The following is a 19,371-nucleotide window of genomic DNA, read 5'->3' as shown; positions in this document are numbered from 1 at the left end:
CATGGACAAAGGAAACTTGTGGGCTATACTCCATGGGGTCACAAATAGTCAGACAACTGAGTGACTAACCCTTCACTTCAATGGCAATAAACATGTCAACCTTGGGAAGGGGAAGTCCATGTGATTTAGCTGGGCTCAATTTAATTTATGACTCCATGGGGCAAGTACTGGAGTGACTGGGGAGGGAGGCTGACTGACATCCATGGAACAGGTCTTTTGCTCAACAGGTTATGGAGTGTCTCCTCCATTCTGAAGATTCTCAAGGTGAATAAATACCTTCATAAACTAGACCCATTTTAAGAGGGTCTTAAATCTACCTACATACCCCTTCTCCAATCTTCCTTGTCATCAATTTTCTTATCTTGTCCCTTCCAAGTCCCTGACCATAGAGTTAATAGTTTACCACTTTTTTGTATGTCCTTGGGGGGCCTTACCTTGGAACATCTTCCCTAATAGGGAGAGTGGACAACAAGCTGTGGTATTGAGTTCTGCCCACTAGAAGGATTTCCCCTCTCTGTAGTCTGTCAGGGACACTCTGAAAGTAATATACGACACAGTAGTACACTGCTGGCCACTACCAGTATCTTGTGCTGAGTATTCTGTAAAAAGTTGAAATGTTTCCTCTCCTGGCTCACTGATCATAGGAAACTCTCTGTGAGGTCACTGACATTGGCTGAGGGATGGATGGCATGTGATGAGAGTGGACACATTAGGAATGTAAACAGTTAGCTCATGCAACTTTCATGCATATTCAGACTTGAGCCTGGTCTTGTAGGACCACTTCCACTTGATGGGTGAAGTGCCCTCTGTTTTAGGGTTTGAGATCAGTTGGGGATGTATAATGAATCACCAAGTATTTCATGGTTAAGTGTTGTTGTACTCTGCTGGAGTCCAGGAGCAAGCCAAGTGCTAGTTCCCAAAAGAGCCATTTGCTGAATTTGACACGCTTTCTAAACGATAGTCTATTAGGATAAAGTTAGCTGACAACTTCAGATGATTGTACTTGCAGATTTGTTGTATGTTTGTTTCTATCACACCAGAGTATCTCAAACCAAAGGCCACCAGCCCCATTCTTTACTTTGCTCTAACTAGTCAAATAGGAGATTTTTTTCATGCATCCATTTTTTCCCCATCTGCATCCCATCCCGATTTTAAAAGTTTAAAAAGAAGAAAAGGAAGGATGGAGTGTTAGAGAGTCCTTTAGGAAAATTTTCTATATTAGGTCCTGAATCCCATAAAACTGCCATATAACTATTTATCCTCATGGGAAGCATATGAGATTAACAGACTGTGACAATGGTCTTTTATTTTTCCATAATATTTTAACTTCTATCTGTTAAAAGGCTTTCAAGGCCAAATAAAGCAACTTTAAGAAAGTAATTTATGTTATATAAATTTTATTTGGTCTAACATTTGATCTTGCTCTTTCGAGTTCAATGGCTTCACCTGGGGAGATATAGGAGTGACAGAATTCACACCTTTTTTTAAATTTTTTATTTTTTTTATTAGTTGGAGGCTAATTACTTCACAACATTTCAGTGGGTTTTGTCATACATTGATATGAATCAGCCATAGATTTACACGTATTCCCCATCCTGATCACACCTTTTTATTATGGAAAATTTCAAATACACATAAAGCTGAGAGAATGGCATAATAAGTCTCAAAGCACCTATTTTCCAGCTTCATCAGTAATCAACATTCTATTCTTGTTATTTATACTCTATCCTTCCTACTACTACCTTTTTTCTTTTGCTGGAGTATTCTAAAACAATCCAAGACAGCATATAGTTCCACTTTGTAAATTCTTCAGTAATATAGACTAATTTTATAAACATAACATAATCACAATTTCCTTATCTTTCTCCCCAAAATCAGCAATTAACTCCTTAATATCATCTAACAATCAGTCCATGTTTAGTTTTTCCCAATGGTCTCAAAATGCCTTTTTATATTTGATTTATTTAAATCAAGATCTAAACAAGATGTACATATTGCATTTGGTTGCAAGACTTAAGATCTCTTAAGTCTCTCTCTCTCATTTTCTAAGTTAAATACAGTCTTTTCTATTGAAGTAATTTGTGTTTTTTCTAGTTCCCAAAATAGACATCAGGTTTCTAAATGAAGGAAAAAGCCTTAGCCAAGGAGTCACATATTATTCAGACTAGTCTAAGAAAACTAATAAATTGAGTAAATGAACTTGAATAGATTAAAAGCGCACATCAGAATAGAATTGTAGGCCTTCCCTGGTGACCCAGAGGTGAGGATTCTGCCTGCCAATGCAGGAGGCATGGATGGGATCCCTAGTCCAGGAGGACGCCACATGCCACAGAGTGACTGGGCCCCTGTGCTTGCAACTATGGAGCCTGTGCGCTGGAACCCAGGAATAGCAACCACTGAGCCCACCCACTGCAATTACATAGGTCGGTGCCCTGGAGCCCCTGCTCTGCAGGGGGGCGGGGGGCAGGCACCACAAGCCTGCGCATAGCAACTGAAAGGTGGCACCCCACGCCCTCATCAAAACTAGAGAAAAGCCTGCGCAGTGGCGAAGACCCAGCACAGCCAGAGAGAAAGAACAGAATTGTCCGTTTTGGTCAGAATCATACGAACCAAAGGCAAAAATCTGCCAAGCTTAAGGCCAGTTAGTGTGTATATATATATACACACAACACTGTATTTTTCCCATTTTGCATTTATCTTGATATTGCATAAAGTGCATTTCCAAGCTAAAATACAAGCTTCCTGGGACTTCCCTGGAGGTCCAGTGGTTAAGATTCTGCATTTCCAGTGCAGGGGGCACAGGTTTGATCCATGGTCAAGTAGCTAAGATCCCACAGGCTGTGCAGCCAAATAAATAAATAATAAAGTAAATACAAGCTTCCTAATAAAAAATAAATGGCATATAAATTTCCCTTTATTTTAAAGTCTTCCTTATACCTATTAATGGTATTTTGTTTTTGCCCTCACTTCGTATAGGACATTGCTGCAACAAGCATATGACTCTAAGGCAAAAGTTTGGACACAAAGCCTGACAACCTTCAGCATGATGGCCGTAGTAAGGAATTATTGCTTTTTTCTTTGTGGTTAAGTTTTGTTTTTTAATTGTGTGTATGTTTTATTATATCAAAAGTATAAAATAAGATACATTCACAGAGATACATCCATACCCTTTGCCTTATAGGTAATCATTTTTATTTATTACTTTTTGGTTTATGCACTTTAAAATTTTGTATATATATATATGTGTGTGTGTTTGTGTGTGTATATATATATGTATGTGTATATATATATGCTTTTTCCATTCTTATACAAAATTATAATACTATACATACTCTCCTGCATGTTGGTTTTTTGCACTTTTATCCTGGAGGTCACTCTTTAGCAATACGTGGAAATAGTCTTCTTTTTACATTGATGAATACCCCACTGCATGTATTTACCATTGTTTATTCACCTGTCCTCTATAGATAGACATGTGAACTGTTGATACTCTTGTATTATTACAAAGTCTGCTGCAATAAATAGCCTTGAGCATTCATCATTTCAAGTTTTTGCCATTTTGTCTTACCTAGGAGGGAGGTTTCTTGGGCATAGAATAAATGCACACATAATTTTGCTAGCTAATGTCAAATCTTCCTCCACAGTTGTACCATTTCTCATCTCCATCAGCAATACATGAAAGTACCTGTTTCTGCACAGTCTCACCAGCTTAGTGTGTTATCAAGTTTGCGATTTTTGCAAATCTGATAGATATGTAGTGTTATCTTATTTTAGTATTAATATACATTTATCTTACTATACAAGTAGCAAATCAAAGTTAAGCATCTTTTCATATACTTAAGAGCTATTTGCATTTACTTTTCTTTAACTTTTGCATATATTACTGGATTGTTAGACCAAGATTTGAATTTCTTTTCAATATTTAGAAAAATTTTACATATTAGGGATATTGGCCTTTTGTGATATTAGTTACAATTTTGTCTTGGTTTTTATTTAACTTTGACACTGCTCATGGTATTTCAGGCATGCAATTTTTTAATTTTTGAAAGTTTCAGGTAGATAAATTTACCCATCTTTCTGTTAGTGAATCCAGATATGGAATCACAGGAAAGTCCTCCTCATTTCTAAGTTGTAAAAAAATTGACCTATGTTATCCTCTAGTATTTGTATGACTTTCTATTTTTACATTTAGATATCTGACTCACTTGGAATTTATCCAAGTGCAAGTCATGAAGAATGGATCCAATTTTATCTTTATCCACTTGACCATCAGTTGTTCCAACACCATTTGTCTATCAAACATTAAATGTCTGTATACTTTTGGAATCTATCTTTAGATTTTATATCCTGTTCAATTAACTATATATCTATTTATGCACCAATACCATGTTTTAATAAAAGAGTTTTTAAAAGCTAGAGTTGATTTACAATATTGTATTAGTTTCTGATGTACAACAAAGTGATTATATACTATATGAATAAATATATTATTTCCCATTATGGTTTATTACAGTATATTGAATATAGTTCCCTGTGCTATACAGTGGGACCTTTTTGTTTACCTATTTTATACATTGCAGTTTGTATATGCTTTTCCCAAATTCTTAATTTATCCCTCCCCCATCCCCTTTCCCTTTTGGTCACCTTAAGTTTGTTTTCTATATCTGTGAGTCTGTATCTTCTTTTTTTTGTCTCTGCTGGGTCTTTGTTGCTGCTTTCTCTAGCTCAGAGATTGGGTGCTACTCTCTAGTTGTGGAGCATGAGATTCTCATTGCAGTAGCTTCTCATTGCAGAGCATGACCAGCTCTAGGCACATCTAGCTCTATTCATGTTGCTGAAAATGGTATTGTTTCATTCATAAGAGAGTTTTAATAAATGTTTCAATGTGAAGTAGGGCTAGTCTCCCATTTCTCTTCTTTTTTAGGAGATTTCTGGTTAGTCTTATTTTCCAAAATAATATATAATCAGTCTGGCTCCAGAAAAAAATTAATAACCTGAAGACAATTCCCTGGTAGAAGAATCCGCCTGCAATGCAGGAGACCCTGATTCAATTCCTGGGTCAGGAAGTTCCCCTGGAGAAGGGAAAGGCTACCCACTCCAATATTATTGGGCTTCCCTGGTGGCTCAGATGGGAAAGAGTCTGCCTGCAATGCAGGAGACCTGGGTTCAGTCTATGGGTTGGGAAGATCCCCTGGAGGAGAGCATGGCAACCCACTCCAGTGTTCTTGCCTAGAGAATCCTGATGGACCAAGGAGTCTGGTGGGCTATAGTCCATGGGGTCTGAAAGAGTCAGACACCAGTAAGCACAGAACAGAAGATAATTTTATTGGGATCACAAATTTTAACTTGTAGAGTATCAATATCTTTCTGATATTGAGTCTCCTGATCAATAATATGGTATGTTTTCTCATTTGTTCAAATCAACTTTTTGTCCTATAGGAATATTTTATAGTTTTCCTCATGTAGGTTTTATGCAATTCTCATTAAATTTGTGCCTGCATTTTATTTCATTTTGCTTTTGCTGTTGTAAATGGAATCAGGACTCTCCTCTTCCTTTATTTCTTACAAGTGATTACTATTTCTTCCAAGTGGTTACAAAGCTCTTTATTTCTATATGCTAGTTTTATAACATACTACTTGACAAAATACATTTATTCTTCATAAGAGGTTTTCCATTTATTATAAGTTTCCTAGAACTATATCATTTGCACATGAACATATATTTATCTCTTCTTTTTCCATTCTTATGTTTCTAATTGTTTTCTCTTCTGTTAAAATAGTGGACATCCTTGTCTTTATGATATTTGCAATGAGTTCCAACACTATTTGTCTGATACTAGCTCTGTGCCCTACAATTCAATTCAGTTCTGACACCAGCTACCCACAGTTAGTGAAGATTCCACAGGTTAAGGCTCTCAGTCCCACGAGCGTATCCCCACACCAGGCCCTGTGTGTCCCCAACCCACCCACACTTCTGCCCAGCTGGATACAAATTTGGGACTTCCCACAACATCCTCAAGTGAAAAATTTACTAGACCCACTCACAGAACTCAGGAAAGTGCTATACTTACATTTACCATTTTATTACAAAAGATATTAGTGAATAGCCAGAGGAAGAGATACTACACTCCTAGCCTATTAAGATGTTTTCCAGCTGGGGAAGCTCCCTTAGCAACCCGGCCCTGAGTTTTTAAATCATCAGTTTGGTGATTGAACTCAATCTCCAGTTCCTCTCCACTTCTTGAGGTTGAGGGTGGGGCTGAGAGTTCCAATGCCCTAAGAAGGTGGTTTGGTTCTTCTGGCTACAGGCTTCATCCTGAAGCTACCAAACCCCTCTCTGCTGTGAATCATCACCATGAAACCCCTTATTAACAAAAACTCAAGTATCAGAGAAGGGAACGGCAAACCACTTTAGTATTCTTGCTTTTGGAATTCCATGAACAGTATGAAAAGGCAACAAGATAGGACACTGAAAGATGAACTCCCCAGGTTGGTAGGTGCCCAATATGCTACTAGAGATCAGTGGAGAAATAACTCCAGAAAAAATGAAGAGATGGAGCCAAAGAAAAAACAAGACCCAGTTGTGGATATGACTGGTGACAGAAGCAAGGTCTGATGCTGTAAAGAGCAATATTGCATAGGAACCTGGAATGTTAGGTCCATGAATCAAGGCAAAATGGAAGTGGTCAAACAGGAGATGGCAGGAGTAAATGTTACATTCTGGGAATCAGTGAACTAAAATGGATTGGAATGGATGAATTTAATTAAAATGACCATTATATCTACTACTGTGGGGAAGGATCCCTTAGGAGAAATGGAATAGCCGTCATAGTCAACAAAAGAGTCCAAAATGCAGTACTCGGATGCAATCTCAGAAACGACAGAATGATCTCTGTTCGTTTCCAATGCAAACCATTCACTATCACAGTAATCTAAGTCTATGCCCCAACCAGTAATGCTGAAGAAGCTGAACAGTTCTATGAAGACCTATAGGACCTTTTAGAATGAACACCCAAAAAAGATGTCCTTTACATTGTAGGGGACTGGAAAGCAAAAGTAGGAAGTCAAGAAACACCTGGAGTAACAGGCAAATTTGGCCTCGGAGTACAGAATGAAGCAGGGCAAAGGCTAATAGAGTTTTGCCAAGAGAACGCACTGGTCATAACAAACACCCTCTTTGAACAACACAAGAGAAGACTACACATGGACCTCACCAGATGGTCGACACCAAAATCAGATTGATGATATTCTTTGTAGCCAAAGATGGAGAAGGTCTATACAGTCAGCAAAAACAAGACCGGGAGCTGACTGTGGCTCAGATCATGAACTCCTTATTGCCAAATTCAGACTTAAATTAAAGAAAGTAGAAAATACACTAGACCATTCAGGTATGACCTAAATCAAATCCCTTATGATTATACAGTGGAAGTGAGAAATAGGTTTAAGGGACCAGATCTGATAGACAGAGTGCCTGATGAAGTATGGATGGAGGTTCATGACATTGTACAGGAGACAGGAATCAAGACGATCCCAAAGAAAAAGAAATGCAAAAAAGCAAAATGGCTGTCTGAGGAGGCCTTACAAATAGCTGTGAGAAGAAGAGAAGCAAAAAGCAAAGGAGAAAAGGAAAGATACACCCATCTGAATGCAGAGCTCCAAAAAATAACAAGGAGAGATAAGAAAGCCTTCCTCAGTGATCATTGCAAAGAAATAGAGGAAAACAATAGAATGGGAAAGACAAGCAATCTTTTCAAGAAAATTAGAGGGACTTCCCTGGTGGTCCAGTGGCTAAGACTTTGTGCTTCCAATGCACGAAGCCCAGGTTCATTCCCTGGACAGGGAACTAGATCCCACATGCCTCAACTAAGAATTCATTTGCCTCAACTAAGATCCAGAGTAACCAAAATAATAAATAAATATTTAAAAAAAAAAAAAAAAGAAAATTAGAGATACAAGGGAAAATTTCATGCAAAGATGGGCTCAATAAAGGACAGAAATGGTACAGACCTAACAGAAGCAAAATATATTAAGAAGAGGTGGCAAGAATACAGGGAAGAACTGTACAAAAAAGATCTTCACGACACAGATAATCACGATGGTGTGATCACTCACCTAGAGCCAGACATCCTGGAATGCAAAGTCAAGTGGGCCTTAGGAAGCATCACTATGATAAAAGCTAGTGGAGGTGATGGAATTTCAGTTGACTATTTCAAATCCTGAAAGATGATGCTGTGAAAGTGCTGCACTCAATATGCCAGCAAATTTGGAAAACTCAGAAGTGGCCACAGGACAGGAAAAGGTCAGTTTTCATTCCAGTCCCAAAGAAAGGCAATGCCAAAGAATGCTCAAACTACTGCACAGTTGCACTCATCTCACACGCTAGTAAAGTAATGCCCAAAATTCTCCAAGCCAGGCTTCAGCAGTAAGTGAACCATGAACTTCCAGATGTTTAAGCTGGTTTTAGAAAAGGCAGAGGAACCAGAGATCAAATTGCCAAATTGGATCATCGAAGAAGCAAGACAGTTCCAGAAAAAAAACATCTATTTCTGCTTTATTGACTACGCCAAAGCCTTTGACTGTGTGGATCACAATGAACTGTGGAAAGTTCTGAAAGAGATGGGAATACCAGACCACCTGACCTGCCTCTTGAGAAACCTGTATGCAGGTCAGGAAGCAACAGTTAGAACTGGACATGGAACAACAGACTCGTTCCAAATAGGAAAAGGAGTATGTCAAGGCTGTATATTGTCAGCCTGCTTATTTAACTTATATGCAGAGTACATCATGAGAAATGCTGGGCTGGATGAAAGCACAAAGCTGGAATCAAGATTGCCGGGAGAAATATTAATAATCTCAGATATGCAGATGACACCACCCTTATAGCAGATAGTGAAGAAGAACTAAAGAGCCTCTTGATGAAAGTGAAAGAAGAGAGTGAAAAAGTTGGCTTAAAGCTCAACATTCAGAAAACTAAGATTATGGCATCTGGTCCCATCACTTCATGGGAAATAGATGGGGAGACAGTGGAAACAGTGGATGACTTTATTTTTCTGGGCTCCAAAATCACTGCAGATGGTGATTGAATCCATGAAATTAAAAGACACTTACTCCTTGGAAGGAAAGTTATGACCAATCTAGACATCATATTAAAAAACAGAGACATTACTTTGCCAACAAAGGTCGGTCTAGTCAAGGCTATGGTTTTTCCAGTATGTATGGATATGAGAGTTGGACTATAAAGAAAGCTGAGCACTGAAGAATTGGTGCTTTTGAACTGTGGTGTTGGAGAAGAGTCTTGAGAGTCCCTTGGACTGCAGGGAGATCCAACCAGTCCATCCTAAATGAGATCAGTCCTGGGTGTTCATTGGAAGGACTGATGCTGAAGCTGAAACTCCAATACTTTGGCCACCTGATGTGAAGGGTTGACTCATTGGAAAAGACCCTGATGGTGGGAAAGATTGAGGGCAGGAGGAGAAGGGGATGACAGAGGATGAGATGGTTGGATGGCATCACTGACTCAATGGATATGAGTTTGGGTGAACTCCGGGAGATGGTGATGGACAGGGAGGCCTGGCATGCTGTGGTTCATGGGGTCTTAAAGAGCCAGACAGGACTGAGTGACTGAACTGACTGACTGACTGACAAATGAACAGTAAATGTAAAGATAAATTCAACTGATAGTGAAAAAAAAAAAAAAAAAACCTCAAAACAATGAGTTTTGTTTTTGCTTGCTACATTGGCAAAGTTATTTTTTTTAATAATTCTAAATCTTTACCCAGATGGGCTGAATACTGAAAATATAGATTATTATTAAGCTGTGTAAAACCAATAATATGGCACCATGGGTCAAGAATCTTCAAACATTCATTCCTTTTCACCCCACATTTCATATTTTAAAAACTCTGGTTGAAGAAATGAATAGAGATACAAAGACATATATAGAATCATGTTCACATCAGCACTTTAAAACCTAGAACGAGTTTTCTGTGTACATCTAAGAAGAAGAGTAAATAAATTATGGAATGGCTATCTAAGAAGACTAAGAAAAACTTACAGTGTAGATGAGCATTTGATTATGTGAGGAAATATTAATGTAATGGTAAGTGAGAAATACATTTTAAGCAGGGCCACAAAGGTAAATAGATTTTATTATCTCATTTTCATTCTTAAACGTGCTCTTATGTTATGTATATATATATATATAACTGGTAGGAATCCACCAAATATTGCCAGTGGCTTTCTATTCAAGGAAGATTACATAGGAATTTTATTTTCTTCTTCATAGTCTAGATTCCACTCATTCTACAAAGAATATGATTTTCATAATAAAAATACAATGACTTTTTAAAGTATATCAGTGTTCTATTAAGATGTCAACATGACTGGAAAATAAAAATTAGTGTAATTCAGTGTCTAGAAAAAGGCAAACTATATCAGGCTCGCTTCATCAGTATCTGCAAGCAGATATCACCACTGGGTTGGGGCTTGGGGGGAGCGGGGTAGTCATTAGTCTGGGTCATGAGGCACCAGGTAGGATGAAGGGACCAACTCACTTCACTTCAGCCCCAAGCCTTTCAAAGCAGGATTTCCACCTCCTGGGACAGGAAGTGGAGAATATGGAGAGAGTATACATGCTGAGAGTATACGGAGCCAAGGTACTAGCCTTGAGTTGAAACTTTACATTAGCCAATGGTAAACAATTTGTGCCATTATTTTTATATTAAAAGTGAAAGGTCATTGCTGAGCTGTGAAAGATGCTGGGGTTTTTGGCCTCCAGAGAGGGGAATTCAATCTGGGGCCAATGACAAGTCTTGATAGCTCAGAGCTGTTCTGCCCGTAGTCCGAGTCCCCGGTCCGGAAAGAAGACTCCTCGAAACAATGCAACTTGCAATGGGGGAATTTATTAGTGACTCGAGCCAGGGCCTCCCGCCCTCACCAGTGTGTGAGGACGAAAGGCCCCGAGCCCCAGTTCTCTCAGGTATTTATTAGGTCAAAATAAGCAGCAGGTAGTTGGCGCAATCGGATTGGTTACACAATAGGTAGTTGGCGTAAGTGGATTGGTTACACAGTTGCAAGGTAATTTTTGTTGGCCCAATGTGGGGCTTTCAGCTTTCCCCTGATAGGTTCCCTTTTTTCTGGCTAGGCATATGTTGATTGGCTGGTTCCAGGAGGCCTGATAATTATGTTACCCCGGGAAACCAGGCCTACTCCTAATCTAGGCTGCCTGCCATGGCGTTAGCCGTGACAGCCTCACAAAAGCTTTGGTGTGATAAAATTTTATTAAAGTATGAAAGAGACAGAGAAAATTTCTGACATAGACATCGGAAGGGAGCAGAAAGAGTGCTCCCTGCTAGTCTTTAGCGGGATGTTATACAACTACTATAAGTGAAGTCGCTCAGTCGTGTCCGACTCTTTGTGACCCCATGGACTGAAGTCCACCAAGCTCCTTGGTCCATGGAATTCTCCAGAAAAGAATACTGGACTGGGTTGCCATTTTCTTCTCCAGGGGATCTTCCCGACCCAGGGATCGAACGAACCATGGTCTCCTACATTGTAGGCAGAGCTTTGCCATCTGAGCTACCAGGGAAGCTAGGCTGCTAATTAGCGAAAGGGAATGTCGCAAAACTCAGAGACTGGCACCAGGCCCCTCACCCACAACATGCATTTTGAGATAACATTGACACAAGGTGAGTCGTCCTGGGCCATAAAATGATTGACATGACTCTTGAAAGGCAGGTTTCCAAGTAAACATATAGCTTCATTAACATAGATTAGGAGAACAATGTGTGAGTAAAACAGTTTTGTTGAGCCCTTATCTGTTCTGAAAGTGTTAAGCAGAACCAACTTGAAGAAAGACAGAGTCTAGGGTAAATACTTAGTTCATTAACATAGTTTAAGAAAAACATTTCCATAAGAAAAATGCATTGGCTAGCTCAAGGTTTGAGAAAAGTTAAGTTCAATTGGAACCAGGTGTCCTCATGGCAACACAAAATTTTAATAGAAACCTCCTTTTAATTTTGTATAGAGAAGGGAAAAAAATTGACACTTGTAGTTTATATCCTCCTGCTGCTTAAGAAAGAGATTAAAAAAAAAAAAAATGTCTGACACTTGCAGCCTATTTCCTCCATTTGGAGACCCCTAGCCTCCCTGCCTGTTACTCTCTCAAAAGCAAACTACAAAATCCATATGAACTTTTAAGAAACTTGGGGTCTGTGAAAGGCTGCTTTAGGCTATGCTCTTAAAAATCACTGCCTTTACCAATAGGTTAGAGGAAAGACGCAGCCTCTGCACTGTTGACACTTAGTTGTCAGTGGTAGGGGCAGGGGGCAGAGGGCTGTCCTCTGCGTTAAAAGTTTAGCATCCTTGGCCTCCACCCACTAGATGCTGGTAGTGAACATCAAAATGCCTCCAACCGTGCCAAATGCCCCCTGGGGCACAAAATCACCCCTGGTTGAGAACACCGGTGGCTAAATACCATCAATAGTGCTTTGTTGACAAATTCTCATTTCGCGAAATCTTTTAAGAGAAATTAATCCTGCTAAACTCCAAAGACTAATACAAAGAGAGAATTCAAAGTGGAGTTGCACCACATATTAAATTTCATCTAAGTGCACTTGCCTTAAAAAAAAATGAGGAAAAAAAAAAAAAAAGAGCGGAAGGGTAGGAGAGGCAGAGAAGGTAATTGCATCCTAAACCAGATAAACATGGAGGGCAGGTAGACAGTCTCCTTCAAGCATGGGCTGCAGAGTAAGGGCGGGGGACCCCGGAAGGCAGCCCACCCTGAGCAGGGCAGGCTCCTGGACCATCTCCTCCCTCATCTCTGGGTGACCTCCACACCCCAATTGGGGTTTTGGTTCTTTACTACTTTCTTCCTGGATAAAACTCCCTGAAGTGAACTGCCCAGCATGGCAGACTCTGCCTGATTGAATCCCAAATGACACAGTGCATCTGTCGGGACCACGTTAAATTTGGAAGTTAACTTGGGGAAAATTGACAACCCTGAGATGCTGTCTTTCTCTTCAGTGGTCATATTTTCATCTGTGACCCCAGAATTTCAAAGTCTTACTTAGCTGTTGTGTTTGTTTGTTGTGCTCCTTCCTATGTATATTGTCTTCCCTGTGACTGGTATGAACGGTACTGCTGCAGAGGACGGCTGTAAGGATGCAGTGAGTGACCATGTAAGGTGTTCAGGGTGGTCCCTGCCTCACACTAAGTGCCCTATAAGTGTGTGCTGTGATTATCATCTGATTTCTCCCTGTACCCTCGAAATGATTGTTTGAATGTGAGTCAGTTGTTCTGTTTCAGTTTCATCCCAGCTGCAGTTCAGGTGAAGCTGGGGAGCAGGACTGGATCTTGGGGTGTCGTTCTAACAGGACAGTGTGGTGTGCTGGTAACAGACCCATCCCACAGTCAGTTCTCAGCCCTCTTATAGATGCCCCTTCCCCACTTGTCTTCCCCCAGAACTAGGGTCTTCTCTTTAGTGGCCCATCTTGCCCAGAAGTCAGGGACTATTTGCTACTGATATCCAATTATTAGAAGCAAGAATGTAATTATTATCACCCTCATGAACACACACACACACAAACAGCTTAGGAAAATGAAGTTTAAAATTCCTAGCAATCAAAATATTCCTGTGGGTTAAGTCTTACAGTCCAAAACAAAACTAATGTTTGCTGCCAACTCTTCAGAAACATGCTGATACTGCTCTCTGTGTATCAGTGAGCAAAACCACATAACAAACTTCCCCAAAACTCAGTAGTTTAAAATAACAACCAATTAACTCCGATCGTGGGTCTACAGGTCAGCTGGGTTGCTCTGCCAACCTGGGCCATCCTTGGCGAATCTCAGGTGGCCTCACTCACGCATCTGTGGTCAGCTGGAATATGAGCCACAGACTGGCTGGTCTGGGGTGGCCTCCCATGTGGGGTCACTGTTAGCTGTGGCAGCGAACCTGACCAGGCTGTCTGTCATCACCTGCATGCTAACTCAGGTTGGTTCCCATGGCCTCTGAGGGAAAGCAGACATGGGTTGGGCTCCTTGAGACTTACGCTCAGAATCAACCCAGCACCACTGCCCACCACATCCCATTTGCTGAAGCAAGGCAGAAAGCCAACCCAGACTCAAGGGTGGGAAACAGACCTCCCTCTCTTAGTGGGAAGGGCTATAGACTATAATATAAAGGGGCCAAGAATACAGAGAAAGCCTAACAGGTTAGAGTCACAACCAGTCTCCCTACATCAAGGTGAGGATGCTTTCAGCATTGGTTTCCTTTTAGCAGAGGCTGCCTGTCTCACTAGCAGCCCACCTGTGGGCTGGTTCAAGGGAAGGTTCCCCAGCGGGTAGCCTCACTCACTGATGCTGATTCACGTCTGTTTCACTTTCCAAGGGCCCCATCCTTGACACTGAGCCCTAATCTGAGCCTGCTTGAGAGGGTGAGCCTTGCACCCTCTCAGTTGTAAAGATGCTACGGTTCCCTCTGGGTCTTGGTTTCTGCGGGCAGTTGCCAGTTTGGATGAAGTTTTCCAAGACAGATTTACCAAGACACTGAGGACACTTCCTAGCTAGTGGCTGAATCAATCTTTGTTGATGTTTCAACTCAGTCAGTCACAGGCTAATTAACTCCAAGTCGTATTAGAAGCAATCAAAATGTGACTTCTCATTGTCAGGAGGCAGGAGACCTTGGAGGTAATTCAGACATCTCTTTTCCTCTGGAGCGTGTGCATGCTCAACTGCTAAGACTGTCTGACTCTTTCCGACCCCGTAGACTGCAGACCTCCAGGCTCCTCTGTCCATGGGATTCTCCAGGCAGGAATACTGGAGTGGGTTACCATGCCCTCCTCCAGGGGATCTTCCCAGGGATATGTATCATATATATATATGTATATGTATATATATATATATATATAACATATATATATAATCTGTAAGTAAATGTGTATTTAATACTTACAATATCTACATACACATGTAAACCTATGTAAAATATACATAATATGTGTAAAACAGAAGCTAGATATAAATATCTTTTACATCTTACACAGCTAAGTATAAATTTACAAGTACGTTTGCATTTTTGCTGAAAAATGCCTGAAAGAATGTAAGTATTACATGTAGAGGGATTTTTTTTTTTTTCATTTTCCTTTCCATATACTTTGATTTTTTACCATGAGGATGTTCTATGTTTAAAAGCAGTTCACTTGTCAGTTTTAAGGAGATTCTTCCAGTCTTTCCCACCTTGTTATTCCCAGATTATATTGTAAATTGAGGTGACTTTATACTGAATCCTTCCTGCAAAGAAAAATTCTCAGGGTGCCTGTTCAGAAGGACAGTGGTTTTTAAGGGCAGATAGAAACGAAGCCAGCCCTTGGCTTCAACTGCTTAAGAGGCCAGGCGGACCCCCCTGCAGCCTGTGCATCCCTCTCTGTCCCCCACCCCCAGGGCCGCGGGGACACAGGCAGCATCTACGTGTGGGCCTCAGGCGACGGCGGCAGCTATGACGACTGCAACTGCGATGGCTACGCATCGAGCATGTGGACGATCTCCATCAACTCGGCCATCAACGATGGCAGGACCACGCTCTACCACAAGAGCTTCTCCTCCACGCTGGCCTTCACCTTCAACAACGGGCGCAAGCGGAATCCTGAGGCCGGTGTGGTGAGTGCGGGCCAGGGGTGCGCGTAGACATTTGTGACGTCATACCCAGACACGGTGACATCATGGAAGGAGGGCCCTCCTTCAAAGAGTCAGCCCCCCATTCCGAGGGGAGATGCCCCCTCTTCTAGGCTGGTGATGCTTTGTTATCAAGGTCGAGACCTCACGAAAAACAAGAACGCCATGACCTCCTTCCCGCTCATGGTCCACAGATTTTCCTGTTCGTTGTTCTGGCTTACAAATAATGATGAACTCTAGTTTACCAAGATGTTGCCCCAGCACATTGCTTATAAGGTCACTAATATTAAGAACTGGAGCATCAAACATGCACCCCATCTGAGCCAAGAACACATCCATTTATTAGAGTAATTTAGAAATGGCATCCAAGGATGGACTTTTCCTGGTCCCCAGACCTCCCTAGAAGTGGGCACATGTGTGTTTTTGCAAAGGAAGAGTAGTGTGTTTCATAATATTTTTAAACCGGGTCCACAATTGAGAAACCAAAAGATTAAGAATCAGAGACATTTATTGCACTCTTCTGAGCAACTCTTCCTTCCTGGGCACTTAGGTTTAATAGTGAATTTTCCAAGTCCGCTAGACATACAGCCTTTTCTCAGTCCTCCAAGCCAGGAATTTACTGGGTGGCTCAATAGTCCTGCTGGGCTGCATCCTGCCTCGTCACCACCTTCTCCAGGGTTGGGAGTAAGGCAGGAACAAGAATGCAGTCATCAGTACCAGCTAGCCCTTCAGTCACAAGGTCCTGCCTGGGCTCCACCCATCCAGCTGGCCAGGTTCTCACATGAGCTAGCAGAAGTTCCTTGCCTGCAAGAGACCCAGGCCTTAGCCTGGCTCCCCCATGAGACCCGCTGATTTCTCCCATGAGCTCCCTCAGCTCCCCTTAGTCTTGGGGAGGATGAAAAATGTGTCAACTCCTTCCACATCTTCTGAGCTGTGTGGGCAGAAAGGGACAAGTGAGGGTGGTCCCAAACTCATTCTGCTTGTAAACCTTTTCCCATACACTCCCCCAGAAGCTCCCCTCCCTGTCCCAAGAGCCTTCCAGTGGGATCACTCTGTCCTCAGCCCCTGTCTGTGACTCTTTCTACTACAGCTGAGGAGGGGCACCGAATTCTCTTTGAATACAGTCACTTTCCCCAGGAGATGATGTTAAACCTCCCTGATGCTTTGTTCCCCAAAATAATAGACCCACTCAAGGAGCCTACAGACAAACAGGAGAAATGAGTATTCTCATGGTTTATAAACAATCTTAATGAAAACCCTGTCTCTCACAAACATTGAAGATGAGGATTTTCTCTTTCATCCTTTAAAACTCAGCTTATCAGCCTCCCCACTTAAGAAGAGTCCTAGAGTGATCACTGATGTAGCAGTTGTCTTTTTCACTGTGTTCCAGAATCTCTTGGTGGATTTTAGATGTAGAGAATGTAACATTTTCTCTTTAATGGCTGTCCCTCTAGGCAAACTTTACCTGAACTTGTTTCATTTTTCCTCTTTGGGAATGCCACCCATTTTTCCTGAAGGGAAAAGAGATTTTTTGAAATGGCCCTGAGCTTTCTGAGCTAATCTCAGTGTAACAAACCCCAGCATTGCTTTAACTATGGTGGTGGCATTGGCTTGTCACTTTCCACCTATAATGTTTCCTTTTAGGGTCCAGAGAATAAATATCTCTTTATTAGAATAGCTGCTGAGTTGCCTCTCTAAACAGTTGACTTGCTTGTATCTTATGGACACTATAACTGATTGTGTTTCCCTTTTTGCATAGGCTACTAGGAAGCTCAGATAAAATGTCTGGCAAAATAGATACATGAGTGCTAAGCTTATTCTTAACTCTATCTAAATCGTCTTCAGAACAAGGCAGACTTTAAGTAAAAGAAACAGAAGATCCTCTGCTCTGTGTTGTTTTGGGTTTAAAGCAGTGGGGTTTCTTCACTTATTCCTCACACTTTTCCCATCCAGGCAACCCCAGATTTATATGGCAACTGCACCCTCAGGCATTCTGGAACATCCGCGGCTGCTCCTGAAGCAGCTGGAGTGTTCGCACTGGCTTTAGAGGCTAAGTATGTTTGCAGCTCGGGACCAAGAGCCAGCTCTGCAGGGTGAACTAACACAAGTCTCCCAACCCAACACCAAGTGTCCATGGAGGCAAAAGTGGGTGTGAGAGTCAGTAAAAAGTCAGGGCCAATGAACTCTGCCAGGCATTGCTAATGAAATACATACACACACACACACACACACACACACACACACACACATCCCACAAAATTACATCCCTGAGAGAGCACAAGAGCCCAACACCCAACCACACATGGGGGTACATGGATATTTTCTTTCATCTGTGGGTTTCATGGCCGTTTCACTCTAATAATATTCCCAATCAGCTAAATGAAAGAAGATCATTGCCAAGCTGGTTATCTAGCAAGGTTTTCAGAACATGTGGTGGAAACAGGATGCTCTTGCTCCAGATTTGTTAACTTCTATGATGAACTCACTTTAATAATGAGACAATGTGGGCAAAGTCACACAGTGTAGCCCAAGAAATGGGCTCTGCTGCTACCTTCCAGCTACCAGTGAGAGGAGCCCACCCTCTCTGTTCTCACCATCCCATGGAGAGGCCACACGTCACTGCTGCTGGACCCACCTTGGATTTGAGCATCAGCAGAGGTCCCTGCCCACCTGCTCCCCTGGCTTAGTGCAAACCAGAGACTCACCTTTGGTTTGAGCAATGAACTTGTGGCTTCAGGCAACATCCATGTGGTATAAGTGCAGATGCCCACTATGCAAGGAATTATCAGAGAATACAGAACCAGCAACTTGTAAGAAGTTGGATTCTGGCTCCTGGGGAAGGGAAGTTGAGTTCCCATCCCTGTCAGCTGTTGTTGGGCAACCAGAGCTTCTAGCATCAATTTTCAGGCATCCCTGCTTGACTCTCCACAGATACAGTACATTTTCTGACTTGCAAAGGAGGTAAGAGCTGATTCCCTGAATAGGGAAGGACTTCAAAAGATTATCTAGTCCAACCCCTATGCCTTTAAGCAGAAAAAGGCATCATTATCCTCCTTTTACAGATAAAGCCCCAAATTGGGAATGATTTCTGTCTTTGGGCGAAGCCAAACTTTGATTCTGTTAACAAAACTCAGGTGGAAAATTTAAGAAAGAAGAGATGGACACTCTCTTCCTATTAAGCACCAAGACAAAAAAAAAAAAAAAAAACCTTATATATTATGTGCATTTCCTAAAAATGAAACTGTTCTCCTCAGGACCTGTTGGGTCTTAGAGTCTGAGTTGGTCTCGTTCACTCTAGATGGGAGCAGACAAGGAGGCTGCTCCTGCCACAGTCTCACAGAGGACAGGGAACAAGAAGGAGTTTTTGGTCTCCTTTTAAATTGAAGAGGGCAGAACTCAACTCAAAGTCTCCCTGGATTCTGGCAAGCAAAAAGTCACCTGCCCAGGTGTATATGCCAACAACTTAGCCCACCAGGCTCCTCTGTCCCTGGGATCCTTCAAGCAAGAATACAGGGGATCTTCCCGACCCAGGGATCAAACTCACATCTCTTATGTCTCCTGAATTAGCAGGCGAGTTCTTTGCCACTAAGCTACCTATATGCCAACAAAGTGACATCTAGATCAATCAAAGTGCTGGAACAGGCTGCTGGAACTTTCAACAGATTCATGGGCTCTGCACCAATTATTCCTCATTCTTTACCA

The 19,371-nt window shown here is 41.6% G+C and overlaps 1 pseudogene; it reads left to right on the top strand.

Moving 5' to 3' along the window:
* LOC122681763 overlaps positions 1-19,371 on the top strand; it is a 41,858-nt pseudogene that overhangs the window by 12,587 nt on the left and 9,900 nt on the right.

The sequence above is a fragment of the Cervus elaphus genome, chromosome 23 (assembly GCF_910594005.1).
Source record: "Cervus elaphus chromosome 23, mCerEla1.1, whole genome shotgun sequence".
Taxonomy (NCBI): Eukaryota; Metazoa; Chordata; class Mammalia; order Artiodactyla; family Cervidae; genus Cervus; species Cervus elaphus.
The sequence above is the reverse complement of the archived record's forward strand: the minus strand, read 5'-3'. Positions and strand labels throughout refer to the sequence as shown.